The sequence below is a fragment of the Heterodontus francisci genome, chromosome 2 (genome assembly GCF_036365525.1).
Source record: "Heterodontus francisci isolate sHetFra1 chromosome 2, sHetFra1.hap1, whole genome shotgun sequence".
Taxonomy (NCBI): domain Eukaryota; kingdom Metazoa; phylum Chordata; class Chondrichthyes; order Heterodontiformes; family Heterodontidae; genus Heterodontus; species Heterodontus francisci.
This window is the reverse complement of record NC_090372.1, coordinates 45,086,577-45,107,735: the sequence shown is the minus strand read 5'-3', so window position 1 is coordinate 45,107,735 and position 21,159 is coordinate 45,086,577. Positions and strand designations below refer to the sequence as shown.

Below are 21,159 nucleotides of genomic sequence, written 5' to 3'. Positions count from 1 at the left end.
CAAATGTGGATTTAGTTGAGGATGGTGATTACGGCCAATGGCTAAGATAAAAAAAAAATCAATTATTGGGGCTTCATTAAACACTAAATCAAAAGAAGAGCAAGGCAGCTCATGATACCTTTAGTAGCTGTGCACACAAGTATAATAGACATTTCTTGTATTGGGAAGAATTCTTAGATACAGAATGGGAATGTTTTTCTCATTTATTGATGCCCTTGGATTTTATAAATCTGCAAAAATTGAACAAAAAGTTGCTTTTATGTCTATTGGAGTTTCTATTCATATTCAATATCAGTATTTTTGGAATTTGGGTTGTCTAGATATGTGAACAGTTTGACCACTTTGCCATTTGCCAAATTATTGGGTTTGAAATTTTCTATTTTACAAGTAACTTTAGTTTATGTTTATCCGATAGTTCGAGCAGTTATAAATGGGTCTTTAGTGTATTTCTGACCCGCGGCTATATATCTATGCATAATGCAGTGTAATCCGATTGGTTTTGCTATGCCCATTGATTCTACGTGGCTGTTAATTCTACCCATCAACCCAGCATTTTTCCCTGTCCTGTTCCTTGCCCCGTCAGTGGTAACACACTTCAGATTTTCCCACTTTAAATCCAGATGCTTGAGTGTTTTGCAGACGTTCGCAAAAATGTCTGCCCCTTTAGTGATGTCTTTCATACTTTGCAGCCCTGCCAGTTCCTCAGCAATGTGGAACGATTTGTCAGTGCCACGAATGAATACAAGTAACTGAGCTGTGTCAACCATGTCATTACTGTCATCCAAAGCAATAGAAAAAAATCAACATTTTGGGCATAACCTTGTAATTGTCAACAGGTCATCACCTAAGTCCTCTACTCTTCTAGTAACTCTGCTAGCTGACAGACTCAGCGCTTCGAAGAGGTCTCGCTTTTCTGGGCATATTTCCTTGACTACTTGTAGCATGCACTGTTTGATAATCTCTCCCTTTGTAAAAAGACCCTCTGCTATTAGCTGAGACACTCGGTAGCTGGCTCTAACAGAGGCAACGTTTTCCTCAAATTTCCTTTTGAAGAGGTTTTGCTGGTCTGCGAGGGATTTTCCTTCCTGCGTTCACCTGTATATCCAGAGAACCTGCCCTGGTGTTTTGTCTCGTAATGCCTTCTAATGTTATATTCCTTGTAAACTGCAATGGTTTCTTGGCATATCAAGCAAATAATTTTATCAATATGAGGGACACAAATATTGGTTTGACCACTTTTCATTAAATTTGCGACATTCTGCATCAATCTTTCATTTCTTTGACATGATGCTTAATGATGTGGTACTTGAAAAGGATGACAACAAAAATATTGAAGTCTGATGTAGTGGGAACCGTTGCAGTGCATTCTGTTTAATAGGCCTATTCGCTACTTGCCTTTGGCTGGCCTCAATCATTGTGCACTTTACAATTGAACCAATGAGAGTAGAGAGACATCAATGCGTCATGGGCTTGCGTTTTCTCTGTTGTGCATGGTCAAATTTATACCCATTTCCATAGGCCGTACCTTAACTTTTATTAAATTGATCTGTGTGGTCGATTTTTTTTTTTGTTTAAGCATTTGTGGGGGCCGGTCAGAAAAGTTAATTGGCCGCATTTGGCCTGCGGGACATACTTTGGGGACTCCTCGTCTGAGGCGTTCAGATTCACTGCAGATACATTCAAAACTTCCAACAGACAAACATGCTGTTTAAATGAATATCTGTGGTCTTGAGGCTGAATGCATATTTCATTGCTCATGTGTGTCTTTTTTTTAGAACTTTAGTATTCTATATTAACAAGACCAGATTTTATTTTTATTCAACTCTTTCATTTGGTAATGATATATAAGATGTCACTAATAGATTTAGGAATCTATGCAGTTACACTGCAAACTGAGTTGTGAACTGCCAGTAAAAGTTAAAAGTTCTCCTATTCAAGTTATAGTTACCTCAGAGTTACTTCAGACCATATATGCAAGAGGCTTCCATGGAACAATCTACATTGTTGTACTAAACAGTACGGCTTCAAATTGACTTCCACCGTGGTACACATTTATTTTTTCCTTCACTATTATCCCTTTGGTCATTGAATCACCTGCCTTCCACCCTATCACAGACCTTCCCATTTGTTCTTTACTCCCCAACCCTCTTTCCCTGTCTGGCTTAAAACTGTTGCATCTCTTAGCACTCCCAGTTCTGGTTAAGGCCACTGACCTGGAATGTTAACTATGTTTCTCTCTTCGCAAATGCTGCCAGACCTGCTGAGTATTTCCAGCGTTTTCTGTTTTTATTTCAGATCTCCAGCATCTGCAGTACTTTGCTCTTGTAATTTAATCACATCTGCTTCCTAGCTGTTTCATGAGAAGTTTGTGTCTACTTTTAGCTTTTGTGATTTGAATTTTTGGCATTGTACAGAATCAGCTTAAATATTGAAATGCTGAATTTAGATTATTTGAATTTTATGCCCTTCGGGCTTTGAGTCTATCTGAACACTTATCCCCAACATTTCCTTATGATGTATTTCTCAGCTAGAGCCCTATTATAACTTGTACTTCTATGATAACATGCTAAAGTGGATATAAATTGGCATAAGCCCTTTTTGGCCTTATTTGCTGCAAAATAAATACTTTCCATTTAAAAGATGTACCTTGCTGGGGTCGCAGCTTTTGTAGATCAGCATTAAATTGTTGCTCTTGTCTCTATTAAAGTACATTCATACAATATTGTGAAATTGATTTCATAAAAGCACACTATGCTGAATTTTGGTAGAAATGATGCCGTAAATTTGTTATGGGGCAGAGTTTTTTAAAAATTTGGTTCCCTGTTCATTGTCTAAATGAATGAAGAACTGCGCTTGTAGATGAAAAAATACTGATATTGCTTTATTTTCATAAAAATATACATTGCTGATTTAAATGTTGGATTCTTGGGTAAAGTAAGATTTCTTGCAACAGAAAAGCTAGAATACTCAATTCAGGAATTCCGTGTGGTTTAAGACATTATGATCAGATGAGGAGGGGTCAAAAGGTTCTCTTCTTTTTCCTGTCCTTGTTTTACCACAACAGGTTAATTACTTTTTTAAAGTGGATATACTTGCCTATTCCGTGAGTGTTTAACTATTTTCGTGCTATGATCATAAAAAGAACCAATAGAACAGGTTTCCTTGAATTTAAGAAAGAAGGAGGTTAGCTTTATTGTACTTAAACCAATCTAAATAAAATAATCTACACTTTCTCTCACTCACACACACACACACACACACACACACGTAGGTTACAGAGCGGGGAAGGATAGATTGGTCGTATTAGACACTGGAGTAAATAAAAAGGGGTATACAGTCTTTGGAAGTTGGTGACTTGGCTGGCCTCAGGCTGAATTCGGTGGTTCTGAGGCATCAAATTTGCAGATGTGGACAGCTGATTTGGTGGTTCTCCTAGAAACAGTGATGCGGATGATTTCCTTCACAGAGTCTCTGTCTGCAGCAGTGATAGGCCTAGGTGGTTACGGCCAGCAGGCAAGGTTCAAAGCTTGCAAAGTGGACTGGATAGAGTGTGTAGGGGAGAGAGGAGGGACCCCACTGGGTCTTCTCTTGTCAGTCTCTATCTGTTTGTCTGCCTGCTGCAGAGAAAGCACCAGCTTAAGCACACAGATACTGAGGCCTGTCACACGACCATCACCCAGTGATTCAACATGATGGTTACCAATGTATTCCCTCTTGCAACTTAATCAGTTCATGTCTAGGAATTCCTTTCTCTCAACCAGGCTCCTATTCAAATGATTATGTTTGAGTGGTTTGTCTCCACCAGTTTAATGTCCAAGTGATGGCCTTAATGTCCTGCTAATGGGAGCAGGAGTGGTAGTTCACTCAGATTCTCCAGGTCATTGTTCTTGCTGGGACAGGGCAGACAACTCGCTTCCACCTCGATGCATTGGAATGTGGGGTATAGTGATGCAAATTGCTGTGGCCAACTTAGTTGTTCATAAAGTCACCTTTTATCTGTTTCTTTTTCTTTTAAGTTTAATTCAGGTTTCCAGATGGTGGATTAAAAAATTATCATTCGACATAGCTTTTGTGACCACATTTTTTACAAATGCTTTATTATGTGGAATTCAGTTTTTGGAAGCTTGGAAAAATGTGTTGTAAGTTTGAAAACTGTAAATGAAATGGAACATAGGAACAGGAGTAGGCCATCAGCCCCTTGAGCATGTTCCGTCATTTAATTAGATCACAGCCAATCTGTTTCTTAACTCCATTTACCCACCTTACTTCCATAACCCATAATAGCCATACCTAACAAAAATCTATCAATCTCAGGTTGAAATTTGCATTTGACCTCGCTTCAACAGCTTTTTGGGGGAGAGTGTTCCAGATTTATGCTACCCATCGTGTGAGGAAGTGTTTCTTAACATTGCCCTTGAATGGCCTAGCTCTAATTAAGGTTATGACCCCTAGTTCTGTAAGGTGTGAATTTAAGGTACCATAATCTAAGTTCAAGTAAATAACATCTGGCTTTCAATTTAATGTTACATACTTTACCCATTTTTTGTTGGTGTTCAGAAAATTCTTTTTCTGCAATAGTTCATTTTTTTAATATTTCAACGTGTAAAAGCTGAAAATTTCTAAACCAGCCAATGCAGGGACTTTTATCAGGACCTTTTGATAATCTAAGGGTAGCACTTTATTCAACAGAAACCATCCATCAAAGTGGCACTTTCCCTAGTGCGAAACAAAAAGTATTACATGTTAGAGGGTTGACAGCATGCATAGTTTTCTAATATTTTATTTATTATTCATTGACAATTATGGTGTTAGGTAGTTTAAAGGTTTAGGTTTTTGTGCTAGATATTCTCTTTGGTTTGGTATTGCCAGGCACTCCTATAAGTAGAGACAATCCAGAGTGCACCTTTACTGCCCAGTATCTAGCAAAAGGATTTCTGGAATCATAACATACTGTAATTTTGCAGGTGCTACAAACTCATTCTCGTTTTTATGGAAGACAAATTGAAGAACATTCTAGCGAGTTGAGGTACGATTGTAAACCAACAAACAGGTGTATTTTGCAGAAAATAAATGAATGGGTAGAACACAGTTTTCACAGTGAGACCTGCCAATTCCTATCACTGCTCATTCGATGCAAAATGATGAAAACAGAAACTCTACTGACGTTTCTGGGCAAAAGCCCACTTTTGAGCTACCTGATGTCAAGTTAGGTGGTACTGTATTTTCTGCTACAGGATACCTGAGCTCTTGTGCTCATTCTTTTATCAGATCTGCATTGAGTCAATATGCCTTTTTTGATTAACCCAGTGTTGATTAACCAGCATTAATTGAAAAAGAAGGATGACCCAAGGTACATCTCAATGTTATGCACACAAAACAATGGGGCAGGTAACTAAAGCTACAGAAATTCACATATATAGTTCCTGTAACTAACCCATATCTTTTTGGATAGCTAGTTACCAGTTCACAGCATGAAGGCCACCACCCATAGCTTCATGTCTACTGATGTCAAAAATGCTGTATTCTATTGGGACTTAGCCTCTTGAATGTAACATTATAGGAAAGTCATAATTGAAACAAAATTCTATACATGCCATGTAGGTGAAATATTACAGTAATACACTGTAAAACATCTTCAGTTAAACAAAAATTCCATTTGTATGGTTTGCAGAAAAACATTGTTGATATATGAATTCAAAAATTGTATTCGTAGTCTTTTTTGTTTTTTCATTTACATTTCATTTACATTTTTGGTTATTTTAATTTTCATCTTTATTTTGTATTTTTGTCTTCCTGTCCAGTTGAATTGTTTCTGTGTCTGTCTTGATTTTTAAGGTTTCTCTTACTTATTCTTTTGAGCAATCTTTTTGTAAATGTTTTATTCTTGCTTTTCTTTGCCTCGTATTCTTTCACTTTGTTTCTTTTCAATAGCTATACAGATGCTAGCACAAACAAGTCATCCTCGTAAACTGATCCTGACTCATTAAATGCATGAATTTGGCTTCTTTTAATACATCGTGTTTAGCTTCTATTAGGCAGGTTAGCATCCTTGAAATATGAATTTTGTGCCACCAAACAAACTAAAGTAGCTCCACACTGAAAGAGGCAATCTGGCTCATTAATCGGAAATGTTTCCCTCAGGTGTCACAAGTGCCAGAGCTGATGAAAATCTAAATCATGATGCAAAAGATCTGCAGTATATTTCATAGGTATTAAAACTAGGGTCCTAGACCTTAAAGGGTCTGCAGGCTCAGCAAAATTTTACCTAGCATGTTATTTCTGTTGTGTACTAGTAAAAATGATCTGCAGTGATTGCATTAATTTTCTGTAGGGATCTTACATGCTCAACTTCTGAAAGAATGTTATCAGTATATGTAGGGATTCACCACAGGTTTGAAAATCATTGCTTTATTTTTATTGTGAAGGGAATCTTAGCAACGTAGAGGGGCATCTGTTGTTGGCGGCGTTTCTCCTGCAGCTGACGAAGGGAGAACAGCATGTCAATGGTCGATCTCTTTGCTCGAAAGCCACACTGTGCCTCAGGGTAGACACGCTCGGCCAGCTTCTGGAGCCTGTTTAAAGCGACTCAAGCAAAGACTTTCCCCACTATGCTGAGCAGGGAGATTCCACGGTAATTGTTGCAGTCACCGCGGTCACCTTTGTTTTTATAGAGGGTGATGATATTGGCATCGCGCATGTCCTGTGGTACTGCTCCCTCGTCAGCAGACGTGGTCTCTTCAGACTACTAGAAAAGATCGGATGTCCACCAAAGCTACTAAGTATCACCACCTCATTCCATGACAATATGAAAGGCACAGTTCAGCATAGTGGCGCCTCATCAGACCCCTTTCCTATCCTGAGTGGCGTGAAACAGGGCTGTGTTCTCGCACCTACACTGTTTTGGATTTTCTTCTCCCTGCTGCTCTCACATGCGTTCAAGTCTTCAGAAGAAGGAATTTTCCTCCACGCAAGATCAGGTGGCAGGTTGTTCAACTTTGCCCGTCTAAGAGCGAAGACCAAAGTACAGAAAGTCCTCATCAGGGAACTTCTCTTTGCTGATGATGCTGCATTAACATCTCACACAGAAGAGTGTCTGCAGAATATCATCGACAGGTTGCAACGAATTTGACCTAACCATCAGCCTCAAGAAAACGAACATCATGGGACAGAACGTCAGGAATGCTCCATCCATCAATATCGGCGACCACGCTCTGGAAGTGGTTCAAGCGTTCACCTACCTAGGCTCAGCTATCACCAGTAACCTGTCTCTCGATGCAGAAATCAACAAGCGCATGGAAAAGGCTTCCACTGCTATGTCCAGACTGGCCAAGAGAGTGTGGGAAAATGGAGCACTGACACGGAACACAAAAGTCCGCGTGTATCAAGCCTGTGTTCTCAGTACCTTGCTCTCCGGCAGCGAGGCCAGGACAACGTATGTCAGCCAAGAGTGATGTCTCAATTCATTCCATCTTCGCTGTCTCCGGAGAATCCTTGGCATCAGGTGGCAGGACCATATCTCCAACACAGAAGTCCTCGAGGCGGCCAACATCCCCAGCTTATACACCCTACTGAGTCAGCGACGCTTGAGATGGCTTGGCCATGTGAGCCGCATGGAAGATGGCAGGATCCCCAAGGACACATTGTACAGCGAGCTCGTCACTGGTATCAGACCCACTGGCTGTCCATGTCTCCGCTTTAAAGACGTCTGCAAACGCGACATGAAGTCCTGTGACATTGATCACAAGTCGTGGGAGTCAGTTGCCAGCGATCGCCAGAGCTGGCAGGCAGCCATAAAGGCGGGGCTAAAGAGTGGCGAGTCGAAGAGACTTAGCAGTTGACAGGAAAAAAGACAGGCGCAAGGGGAGAGCCAACTGCGAAACAGCCCCAACAACCAATTTTATCTGCAACACCTGTGGAAAAGTCTGTCACTCTAGTATTGGCCTTTATAGCCACTCCAGGCGCTGCTCCACAAACCACTGACCACCTCCAAGCGCTGACCCATTGTCTCCCGAGACAAGGAGGCCAAAGAATAAAAAGGGAATCTTAGGTAGTAACACACTTGAGATTAAGGATTTGCAGTATTTTGCAAGAAAAATTGTGCTTGTATGAAGCTGTAGCAAGGAAATTGACTGATGTTGCTTAACCAGTGGAGGAATGTAGGAAAATGATCAAGGGAGTAGAAATAAAAATGTAATGTCTGTAGAGACAGTCTTCCACAATTTGGAGAAGTCAAACAAAACCATAAAAGAAAGAAAATGTTATACATTGTGAAGGGTAGATGATATAATGGGTTATATAAAACATTAAAAAGATGATGCATGTGTAATTCTCCCCATTGGTGATCTGGCGAATCCTCCTCCAGTTATCCCCAAAATGCTCCACTCGCTAATGCAATGATCAGTTTTGCTGGATCGGAGAGAGTTTGCTCCTGTGCCCTGGATTAGCAAGGCAGAACACATCACGGAGCGGAATAATGGAATGGTAGCAGAATGGAGGGATTTTTCAGTGGTTAGTCATAGGTGCATATAGTTACAGGGAAAGATAGTGCTAGAAAGCATTCTGATTTTTGCAAAAGGGACTTCCAAATTAAAATGGTTGAGAACGGCTCTGTTTACTCCTTCTGTGAAGACAATATGGTGGCTGTTGATACCTGCCATTGTGCCTTCAGCTAAAACAGCAAACAAGAAACTGGAATTAGAAACCTAGAAAATTTATGTCACACACACAGATCATTTGGCCCATCATGTGTGTGCTGGCCAAAAAAGAGCTATTCAGCCTAATCCCACTTTCCAGCTCTTGGTCCATAGCCCTGTAGGTTGTGACACTTCAGTGCATATCCAAGTATTTTTTAAATGCAATAAGGGTATCTGCCTCTACCACCCTTTCAAGCAGTGAGTTCCAGGTGCCCACCAACCTCCAGGTGAGAAAATTTCTCCTCAACCCCCTTCTAATCCTTCTACCAATTACTTTAGATCTGTGCCCCCTGGTTATTGACCTCTCTGCTAAGGAAAATAGGTTCTCCTTATCCACTCTTTCTACGCCCCGCATAATTTTTTACACCTCAATTAAATCTCCCCTTAGCCTCCTCCATTCCAAAAAAAAAACCCAGCCGATCCAATCTTTCCTCATAGCTATAATTCTCCATTCCTGGCAACATCCTTGTAAATCTCCTCTGCACTCTCTCTAGTGCAATCAGATCCTTCCTGTAATGTGTTGACAGCTGTATGCAGTACTGTAGCTGTGGCCTAAGTGTTTTATACAGTTCTAGCATAACCTTCCGACTCTTGTATCCTGTGCCTCAGCTAATAAAGGAAATTATCCCATATGGCTTCTCAACCACCTTATCTACCTATCCTACTACCTTTAGGGATCTTTGGATATGTACTCCAAGGTCCCTCTGTTCCTCTACATTTCTCGGTATCATACCATTTATTGTACATTCTTTGGCTCGTTCACCCTCCCCAGATGCATTTCCTCACACTTCTCTGAATTGAATTCCATTTTCCAGTTTTCTTCTCTTCTGACCAGTCCTTTGATATCTTCCTGCAGTCTATGGCTTTCTTCCTTACTGTCAACCACGTGGCCAATTTTTGTATCATCTGCAAACTTCTTAATCGTGACCCTTACATTTAACTCTAAATCATTGAGATATACCATGAAAAGCAAGGGACTTAGTACTGAGCCCTGTGGAACCCCACTGGAAACAGCCTTCCAGTCACAAAAACACCCATTGACCATTAAACTTTGCTTCCTGCCACTGAGCCACTTTTGGATGCAACTTGCCCTTGGACCCCCATGGGATCATATATATTTCTGACCAGCCTTCAGTGTAGGACCTTGTCAAAAGCTGTGCTAAAATCCATGTCGACTACATCAAATGCCCCACCCTCATCGGCCCTCCTTGATCACCTCCTCAAAAAATTCAATCATTCGTCAGACGTGACCTTCCCTTTACAAATCCATGCTGGCTGTCCTTGATTAATCATTGCCTTTCTAAATGGCAATTTATACTGTCCCTCAGAATTCTGTTTGTTAATAGAATCTATCATCTACCTATATATAAATGAATGTTCTGCATGTATGATTTGACCATGTGAGCTGGATGACTTGAAGTAGGTAGAAGCAACAACATGGAAACGAGACTGTTAACCACAGCAAATGGCAAGTCACTTGACTCATTTGCATTAACTCAGTATACAACTTGATTAGTTCCAAGCCCATCCAACTTAACTAAGCATTACATTCATGGATAGATTTTAATTCGAGGACACCTAGGGCTAAAAATTCATTATTTTCTGGTTTTGAACATGGGATTTGTGACTTGCCCGGGCCCGTTGCTGTTGTGGCAGGCAGCACCCAAATCTGCTGCTGCCTCCTCATTTACCTGATTGTAGGGTTGGTCGGAGTGGGGCCCATGCTGCTGACTGTCTGAACGTTCAGTGGGGAGGGAAACAGAGCAGCATGCGTTTGATAGCACATGGTGTAGCCAGCGTGCTCATTGTAAAGGCATTCTGCCCCTATAAAGAGGAGCTGCACTCAGTGGAAGGGAGCTGCTGCTTGGCTGCCTTTACTGATACTGGCTGCATGTAGGAGCTGCACAAATGGAACACCAGGGAAGTGGGAGGGCTCCTAGGTTCACATGCGGCACTGGAGGCCTTAATGGTGAAAGTGGACAGAAGAAGAGAGGCCGTCTTCCTGCAGGAGGCCTTTGAGGACCACCTTCTGCAAGGAATGGGAGCAGATTGTCAGGGAGGTCAATGCAAGGAGTCTGGCCCTGAGGACATGGCAGCAGTGCCACAAGAAGTTTAATGTCGTCGTTGCACGTGCTGAAGGTCAGTGAATGCATCTTCACATGACATTTCCTGCTCCACCAACTTCTCGCACTGCTCTATGCATCACATCCCTAGCATCACCCAGCAGCAGTCCCTGACACTCGGGATATCCCGATACACTCTCTGTCTCTCTCTGTCACCAACCCTCCCCCACCCCCCCCACCCCACCCCTGCCCGGCGAAAAGGCTGCAGCCAAGACAGGGGAAAGGATAGTTTGTGTGCCAGCTCCCTGGAGAGTGAGATCACAGACGAATTCACAGGGGATTTGGATGAGGACTTTGATGGGGCAATGGAGAACACTGGTGTGATGCACATCAAGATTCTTGGTCTGTTGTCTGGCCTGCCAAGCAGCGTTCTGTCACTGAAGGAACATGAGGGAGTCCGGCTCCAACTTGGCACAGGGCTTTGCGCAGTACTTTCCCTCTCCACAGCCTCCTCTCCATCTCCATCTTGTTGCCAATCCAGTAGCACAGCAACTTGCTTCTATCTACCCTTTCCCATCCTTCCATAATTTTAAACACTTCTATGATACTGCCTGTAATCTATCATTTTAATTTAAAAACATGTAATTTTTCACATTAATATTTACAGGGATGAGAACCCTGCACCAAATAGTGGATTTCCAACATTGGAGTTTCAGAAATCCTATCCGCCCAGACTGGCTCTAAAAATAATCAGTGTCAGTTTCACAGCTGACAGCCGCTACAAGTATGAACTGCTGCTTCCGACCTTCGGGACAGCTTTGTGGTTTTCCAGTGGGCTTTTAGAAAAAAAATTCGGAACTTCTGATTTTTTTTTTGAAAGCCTGCCGGAAAACCATGAAGCTGCTTCAAAGGTTGGATGCAACAGTTCCTAGTTAGTGCTCGCCTTGTGAATTGTTAGAGTAGCATTCTCAGTTTTGCGGAGAAGCTTTAAAATCTGGAATTTTACTCAATTGAGAGCTTTCCTTAACTTGAAACAACTTGACCTAAAACATTCCAGTGTCTCCCTTTGATTTCTATTGAGACATTTTTTTGTGCAATTGAAGCTTAGCGGATGATTGTTGTCTGTGTACTTGAGGTAGGTTTACTGCTTTTGAGACTTTTTTTTGGATGGAATCAGCTGTGTTGGAACACATGGCAATCTATCGCCATGTTTGGGTCTCCCATTTAAACTAATGCATAATCTGCATGTAACTAATGATTTCTGCCTAAGGAGCTGTCTGTGGAGCAATAACCCTCTTGACTAAGTTTTAGGATTGTTCTGGTACTGCTGGAGTTTAACCAGGTAAAATTGCACTGACTAACTGTATTAAATGCTGAAATGTTGGAATGCTGAGGTCACTTTGGTGATTTAAACAAATGCACCATGTTGACTGTAATTGAAGGTTAAACAAAGGGAAAACTGCACATTTGATGTGGTCTGGAAGCATTTGCATTCATTATAGATCATTAACTGTGCTATAATTACATGGTACTAATTTTCAGACTTTTTTGTCTTCAGCCACTAATTTTCAGACCTTTTGGTCTTTGGCCACTCACTCCTGTATTTATATTTCCTCTTACCAGGCAGCATCCTGGTGAATTTGTGTTGTATTCTGCCTAAAGTCTCTATCCTTCCTATTGTGTGGAGTTTAATACTGGACACAGTGCTTTAACTGAGGTTTTTTTTTTAGAGATACAGCACTGAAACAGGCCCTTTGGCCCACCGAGTCTGTGCCAACCATTAACCACCCATTTATACTCATCCTACACTAATCCCATATTCTTACCACATCCTCACCTGTCCCTATATTCTCCTACCACCTACCTATACTAGGGGCAATTTATAATGGCCAATTTACCTATCAACCTGCAAGTCTTTTGGCTGTGGGAGGAAACCGGAGCACCCGGAGGAAACCCACGCAGACACAGGGAGAACTTGCAAACTCCACACAGGCAGTACCCAGAATTGAACCCGGGTCGCCGGAGCTGTGAGGCTGCGGTGCTAACCACTGCGCCACTGTGCCGCCCGGTTTAAGTAAGGTTTTAGAATTTTCAGGATATGTTTCAATAGTGTTGCAATATTATAACACAGTTAGTCCTGCATCTCAAAAATTAACTTATTAGTTGATTTTTCACTCCGTGTGAGCTGAAATCAGCAACATAAAACAGGCCAGCTCAAGGAGTTCAGTATTCACTGAAAAATACCTGTGGTTGCAAGGGGTTAAATACTTTGAGGCACATTAATTACGATGCATTTAAGGGGAAGCTAGTAAAGGAATTAAAGCTAGAGAATGGAATAGAAGTTATGCTGCTAGGGTTGGATGCAGTAGAGTGGGAAACGGATCATGTGGAACATTAACAATGACATGGACTAGTTGGACTGGATGGCTTGTTTCTGTGCTGTAAATTCCATGTAATTCTGTGTAACTGTTATTTCCTTTATAAGATCAGTATTGGCAGCTGCACTGTTATAACCACGTACCTAGAAATGTGGCTGCTCTCAAAATTCCACTTACGCTGCAGCATTTGTCAGCCTTTTGTTTTGAAGGGGTGGACAGCGATTCCACCAGGAAATCATTTGCCTTATCCTTTCTAATAAAGAATTGTACCTCCATTGCTTTCATTAGCATTCAGGATGAAACAAGGGGATAAAATCTGTAGTGCTATTGCAGTTTGATATTTGTTTCTGTTAGTATTCGTCTTCAGGTTGTTACTGCCACTTACAGTTTCTGTGCTATCATTGCATATCCGTTCATTGTAGATGTGTTCAGTAGATACTGGAGGTCTGATTTTTTTTTTCCTTGTCAACTTTTATGGTACAAGTAGAAAACTTAGAGCACAGAAGGAGGCCATTTGGACCTTTGTATCTGTGCCAGCTGTTTTCTAGGATAAGCCTAAACCAATCCTGCTACTTGGCTTTCTTCAAAGCCATATATCTTCCTCTGGTTCTTTATGAATTTCCCCTTAAAAGATGAAATGGTCTCTGCCTTGATCACTCCCTCTGGCAAACCAGACCATACTTGAACAACACAATGCACAAAGATTTTTCTCCTTACCTGCTCCTTACTTCCTTATTGATTAATTTTAAATTAATGAGCCCTTGTCAGAAATTAACCAACCAACCAGAGGAAATAATCTTCACCTATTTGCTCTGTTAAAGCTCTTCATAATTTTAAAAACCTCTATTAAATTTTCTCTTCAGTGGAAACAGTCCCAGTATCCCTGGTACAAAATCAAAATACTACAAATCTAAAATAAAACAGAAAATGCTGGAAATATTCATCAGGTCAGGCAGTATCTGTGGAGAGCAACAGAATTAGTGTCTCTCTCTTTTACTCTTTCTGCACTTGCACTTTCAGTTAATTAGATATTTGAAATCCGAGGTCTCTTTGTTCAGCTACACCCTTCATTGTCTTTCCATTAAGTGTATATTCTGATTCCTTGTTTTTTCTTCCCCAAAGTGTAGAACTTCACTCTGATGCCTATTAAATACTGTCCCAAAGGTACTGATTGTTTTAAAGAACAATTATGCAGGGCTTGGTGAACCTGCTGTAGCGTGCAAATAGCAACTGTTCATATGTGCATAACTATTAGAAAGCAATTTGAGGTGTGGGGTGGGGTACTACAGATGACACTGAGCCAGCCCTCGCCTAATGTTCACACCTATGCACTTTCAGCAAGAATGATCAGAAGTGGGAACTTTTTTTGTGTCTTACTATCACTGACCCAATGACACTGAAGCTTATTCCAGTGCCCTTAATATCCCAGTTAATCCAGTAGATTGAACCTGGAACCGTCATGTTAGAATTAGAACATTACAGTGCAGTACAGGCCCTTCGGCCCATGTGTTCATGTGCCTTTTCCCTGTAAAGCCATTTAAACATCAATCTCTGGACTCCAATGGCTTAGCTTGTAAGGCAATGAACAGCTGAGTTTATAGGGAGAGTTTCACGTCTAATGTTTAAATGATTGTTCAGGAAAACGTCTGAGCAGAAAATGTAATGACAGCTGCTCCCATTTACACTCCAACTCATGCAGTTGAATGCTAAGCTGGATTGTGACATTGCTAATTTATTTGCCATTAAAATATCTGTAGATTATTTCAAATGTTTATCATCCCTTGAACAAGAATTTTTCATTGAGTTTTAGATTTACTTTTTACTATTTTAAATGCTGCATCTTGCCTTAACTGACTTTGAAGCAAATTTTGGGTGCACTTTATGCCATTAATACTCTGGAGGTTGGTTAGCTCAGTTGGCTAGACAGCTAGAGTGTGATGCAGAAAGATGCCAACAATGGAGGTTCAATTCCCTCCCCCCCCCCCCCCCCACCATACCAGCTGTGGTAGTTCATGGAGGCCTGCCTCCTGCCCCACATTTGCAGAGTGGTGACCCTCAAGCTATACATTACCAACTCTCTTTCTCTAATGGGAAGAGATGCTATGGTCCTTTGGAACTACGGTTAGAACAACAACAATTCTATGTGCCTTGATGAAGTCTTTCCATAATCACTGCTCTCTAATCTTTCCTTAAATCGTATCATGTTTACAGTTAGGATAAGTATTTCTTTTCTCTGAACTGCCTCCAATATATGTTTATCTCTTGAAATGTGATTAAAAGTTGTGCATGTATCCCAAATATGGTCTAACCGCAAGTTAGCCTCGGCAAAGTCCCTCAACTTACACTCCACTGTTGTGGCTTTGTATCCTAATGCTCATTTGTTTTTTTAATTGCTTCTCCACATTGTCTCTACATTGAAAGTTGCAAGTCTACTATCTGTTCCTTACTTCAAAGCTTCTTAGTACTAATTCTATTTATTTTGTATTTTTATCATTTTTTTCTCCCATTGAACACAACTTTTGGTATTAAACTTGGTATAAAATTTAGTTTGACTTTTGATCTGCCTAATTACATTTAAAAACTCATCTTTCTGCAAGATATTGAAGTGAAGGGTAAATTTATTTTAAGAATGAGTATGAGTAGATCTTGGGCAATCTGTTTTTAAAAAAATGAAAATAATATGGAAAGATTTTGATTCAATCACTGAGTTTTAACTATCCACTACAGTGCTCCCTATTGTATAGGAGGCAATAAATTGGGCTTCTGATATATATCTTTCATCCAAATGTACATTTTCACTAATGTCACATACGAATAATCAATATTTATACTTGAATTGTATTTGTTATAGTAGGTTGTGTATGTCTAGCTTTTGTAACCTGCTGTTTGTTGTGCGGTTACCAAATAATGCACTGAATGACGAGTGGACCTTTTGAGCTGTTGTCAGACATTTGAGTTCTAGCGATATGCAAGATCATCACATGTAAAACATACAATTTGAAATAGGGAACTGGAATGCTGGCTGCACCAATTATTTATTTGCAATTGAGTTTGTGTATTTCTTGTACTAGCCACCGATATCAATATAGCTGAAATAAGTGACAGCCAATTCCAAATGTCAACAGCTAACGTGCAGTCATAGACAGCACAAAAATAACAGCTTTAAATTATCTCGGAGAAATTAATAACAGTAGCACACAGGTTTATGCATTAGAAAGATTGGAATGAGCCACAATCCTGTGACCAAAACTGTGATCTGGCGAGACGTTCTAATGAATATTTTATGGTCTTTCAAGTCAATGACTTTTAATGAAGAAAGTAACTTGCAGCCTGCAAAATTGTTTATTTTGCAGAATTATTTTCTCCACCATGAGGATAAAATGCTAGCTATTTTTCTAATTAAATGAGCCACATCTCGTCAATACTATTATCATTTTCAGAACTGAAATGTATAAATCTGAAATTTTAGCTATGAATTTCTATCTCTTGGATTCCACTTTGGAGCACAGGAATGGATGTACAGGACTAGAAAATATATTTTGGACAATCTGTCTGATTCCAGAGTCTGTCAGTTGATTTTCTCTCCAGATTTCTGTCCAGAAACGGCTTTGTATGTTGAATATATGTTAGATCCTTTCTAAAATGGTACATTTTTTTGGCTTGTTTAAATTGTAGTTGCCACTAGAGGGTGCTGCAATTACATACTGTGTGTTAATCTATCAAGTAGCTCGGGTTGATTTCAAAGCAACATTCTGGAATAGTGCAAAATCAATTTTTGCGTGAGCTGGTTGGTTGGTTGACATCCTTCCATCTACAAAAGATGATGGACCTCCGGCAAACAATCCATTTAAGTGGGGTGTCTTGGTGCACCTTTGATGGCCGTCAAGGCCAATACTTGAGAGGCAGGTTCTGCCACAAGTGCTGCACGTAAAACTGCCAAGTGACGCTGTGAGTTGTTGTTTTTGGTGTTGGTGCCTGTTACCAAGCTGCTGTAGCAATTGGTCATCGTGGTAGTGCACACCAGTCCACAGGATGTATCTCCATTTCCCTCTTTCACCAGCTAGCAACTTCCAGGTGTGATAGTGGACATTTAAGGCCTTCATGTCACGCTTGCAAGCATCCTTGAAGCATAGCTTTGGGCACCACACTGGTTATCTGGTTCTGGCTACCTCACCATACAGAAGGTCCTTGCATATGCGACCGTCTTCCATCCTGTGGACAAGTCTGATCCACCGAAGCCACCTCTGTTTGATTAGTGCCAACACACTTGGGAGCTCTGCCTTTGAGAGGACTGCTGCATTTATGACTTTTGTCCTGCCAGGATATACACATTATGTGCCGCAAACAACGAAGATGCGTGGCTAAGAGCATAGGAATGGGTAGTAAGGAAAGATTCGTAAAAAAACAATGTTTTTAAATATAGATTTCCCTCATTATTGTCTTTCAAGTGAACTGCTTTATGGGAAATAAATTCTGGGAAAGTCTAAGACCCTAGTTTTTACTGCAAGCATTTTTGCGATCACAGAGCCTCTAATAACCAGATCTTGAACAGATGGACTATTTGCCATGACATGGACCTGACTGTCTGGTCAGAGTGCAACTTCAAAGCTCTAGCAAAACACAAGCCTGTTTCAGTGACCCAAAAAACACTTTCTAAAAAAATTAGACAGAGTGTTTACTACAAAACATTGTTAAAAGTTGTTTTCCTGCTGCTGTTTTCCAGGTTAACCTTTTGTCTGGTTGTCACTCTCGGTCATGGGTAGTTCACAAGACTCTGCCTTACTGAGAAAATACTTTCCAAATTTAACCAATTCTGTATAAACTTTGTTTTTCTTGGTTTCTTACGTTGTAAATGTTACTTTTCCTGTAATTTTCCAGCTGGGGCTAACATTCAACTTAAACCAACTTCATTAACTTTTTGAGCAGTTTGATTTGTTTCAGCTTCCTCTTTTATTGGTAGCTGTTGCTGACTTTGCATTGTTGAATTGTGGTTTCTTTAATCTTCATTGTTTACCCATCCCTGCTTACTACTTGTGATTGGCATGGTGCATTAACTTTTTTTTCAAGCTAAGGTTTGATATGAAAACACATTCTAAAGAATTTTTCAGTGTCTATTTTGAACTTCAGGAATGAATGATTACAGAACTTGGCTTTTTTCATTTTATGCAAAATGTAAAAGATGTTTTTGCAGTTGTGGTATCTCGCTGTGATAGGTAAGGAAAACACTTTATATTCCATTTACAATCAAAAAACACTTGCTTTCCTCTTGTAATATTCATACAATTTGTATAATTCCTTGCATTTCAAGTGTCGTGAGTGTATGCATGCAGATTTTTCTCTTACTTTCACTGTGGCTCATATTTTACATTCCTGTGAGGACATTTTATCAATAAATTAAAAGGCTCAAAATATTTTTCAAACTTCTTGATGGCCGTTTCTTTTCTTCCATCTGCCAATACACGAGGACAAATCTTGAAAATAATTTCATATATGATATAGTAAATAATTCATACATTAATGATTTCACAATGTGATAATTAAATTTTCAAGGGTATCTTGATTTCACAATAATAATGACAACTTGTATTTGTGTAGCTCCTTTAACATAATAAAAATCCCTAGACGCTTCACAGAAATGTTATCAGACAAACATTTAATTTGAGGTCTGATGAAAGGTCACAGACCTGAAACATTACTTTTACTTTAGTTTACTTTACTTTAGAGATACAGCACTGAAACAGGCCCTTCGGCCCACCAAGTCTGTGCCGACCATCAACCACCCCTTTATACTAATCCTACACCTATCCCATATTCCTACCATATCCCCACCTGTCCCTATATTTACCTACCACCTACCTATACTAGGGGCAATTTATAATGGCCAATTTACCTATCAACCTGCAAGTCTTTGGCATGTGGGAGGAAACCGGAGCACCCGGAGAAAACCCACGCAAACACAGGGAAAACTTGCAAACTCCACACAGGCAGTACCCAGAATTGAACCCGGGTCGCTGGAGCTGTGAGGCTGCAGTGCTAACCACTGCGCCACTGTGAATTTTACGCCGCCCAAAGAACGGGGTGGGGGTGTAAAATGGAGCGGGAGGCTCGGGGCCCCTTCACGACCCGCTCCTGCCTCCGCTGCCACTTTACACAGGGCAGTGTTGGGGAAAAACGATCCGTCCGTCCGCCCAGGCCGATCAAGGCCCTTAAGTGGCCAGTTAAGGGCTCCGTCTGCTGCCACGGGAATTTTACCCTTGGGCAGGTGGCCGAGGGCTGAGAAAAGACGCCTGACAAAAACAGGTGGCTTTCTGATGGCCTGTGGGGGTGGGCCCTCAAGATCAGGCACCCTGTGCCTGACGGAGGGCCGTCCCGAATCCCCAAGCACCCCCAACATCCTACACGCCCCCGTCCCCCCAGTTGACCAGCCTTGCCTTGCGGGGCCCGACTGATCACCCCCGGCGAGGCCCCAAAAACTTACCTTTTCCCAGAGCTGTCCTTCATCTTCCTTCTGACGGCTGGGTTGCAGTCCCAGCAGTGACCACCGCTTCCAGTGGTGCTGCTGGGACAGTGAGCTGCCAGCCCGCTGAATGGCCGGCAGCTCCGTTTGGAGGGACTTCCTGCCTCAATGAGGTGGAAGTCCCACCTCAGACCAATTAAAGGCCTGGGGACCGTAAAATCTGGAGTGGATGTCCAGGCCAGGCGGAGGATGGCTCCCGTCCGCCGAGGGTAAAATTCAGCCCATTAACTCTGTTTCGCTCTCCACGGATGCTGCCAGACCTGCTGAGTATTTCCAGCACTTACTGTTTTTATTTCAGATTTCCAGCACCCACAGTATTTTGCTTTTATTAAACATTAATTTGACACTGATCCACATAAAGAGAAATTGGGCAAGGTGACCAAAACCTTGGCCAAAGAATTAGGTTTTAAGGAATAAGTTAAAGGAGAGTGTGGTAGAGATATGGAGAGGTTTAAGGTGGGAATTGCCGAGCTCGGGGCCTAGGCAGTTGAAGGCAAGGCCATCAATGGTGGAGTGAAGGAAGTCTGGGATATGCAAGACCCAAAATGGGAAAAGCGCAGAGACCTTGGAGAGTTGTAGACATAGGATGAGGAGAGGCTATCGAGTTATTTAAGTACAAGGATGAGAGTTTTAAAGTTGAGCCATTGCTGGCCTGAGAGCCATTGTAGGTCAGCAAACACAGTGGTGTTGGATTAACGCGACTTAATGCAAATTAGGATACAAGCAGACAAGCTTTGGATGTGCTCAAGTTTACAGAGAGTGGTAGTTGGGAGGCCTCCCAGGAGAGCATTGGAATAATTGAGGCTAGAGGTAACAAAGCTATGGATGAGGGTTTCAGCAGCAGATTGGCTGAGGCAGGAGCAGAGATGGAAATAATTAGTCTTGGTGATGGAGAAGATAGGGAGTTGGAAGATCAGCTCTGGGTCAAGTAGGAGGCCAAGGTTGTGAACAGTCTGATTCAATCTCAGACAATGGCCAGGGAGGGAAATGTCTTCGGTGGCTAGGGAATGGAGTGTGTGGCAGAGACCAAAGACAATGGCTTTGGTCTTCACAAAATTTAATTGGAGGAAATTTCTACACATTCAGTATTGAATGTCAGTGTGACAAATTGGACACAGTGCATTAAATTAAACAATTATGATTAAATTTGCCAATAAAATTGTCTTTTGAGTTCAAGTACTCATTTGGTTATCCTCAGTTTTCTAGGTGAATTCTACTTTCGTCATTACTCGAAGTCTACCAGAGAAACATACTTTGCACCCCTTATCTGAATTATATGGCAATCCTCATTTTAAAACCCCTATATTCAACAACTTGTATTCTGTCTTTCTGTCGTTACCCCCTTCATGGGCTACCAGCACTGGAACTCCTTCGGTATCCCTTCTAACCTTTCATCAATAGGTGTTGTTCCAGTTCAAGGTAGAAAACACACCATCCAGAACAATTGCCCTTATGAGACACTTGTTTGTCCACTTTCCTGAGCCAAGTTCTCATAACTACAATCTTTC

General features: G+C 41.2%; 1 protein-coding gene across 2 annotated transcripts in view; it reads left to right on the top strand.

The window, feature by feature from the left end:
* The window catches only part of LOC137384137 (dysbindin-like), a 313,146-nt gene that overhangs the window by 55,910 nt on the left and 236,077 nt on the right, over positions 1 to 21,159 (top strand). The window lies entirely within an intron of this gene.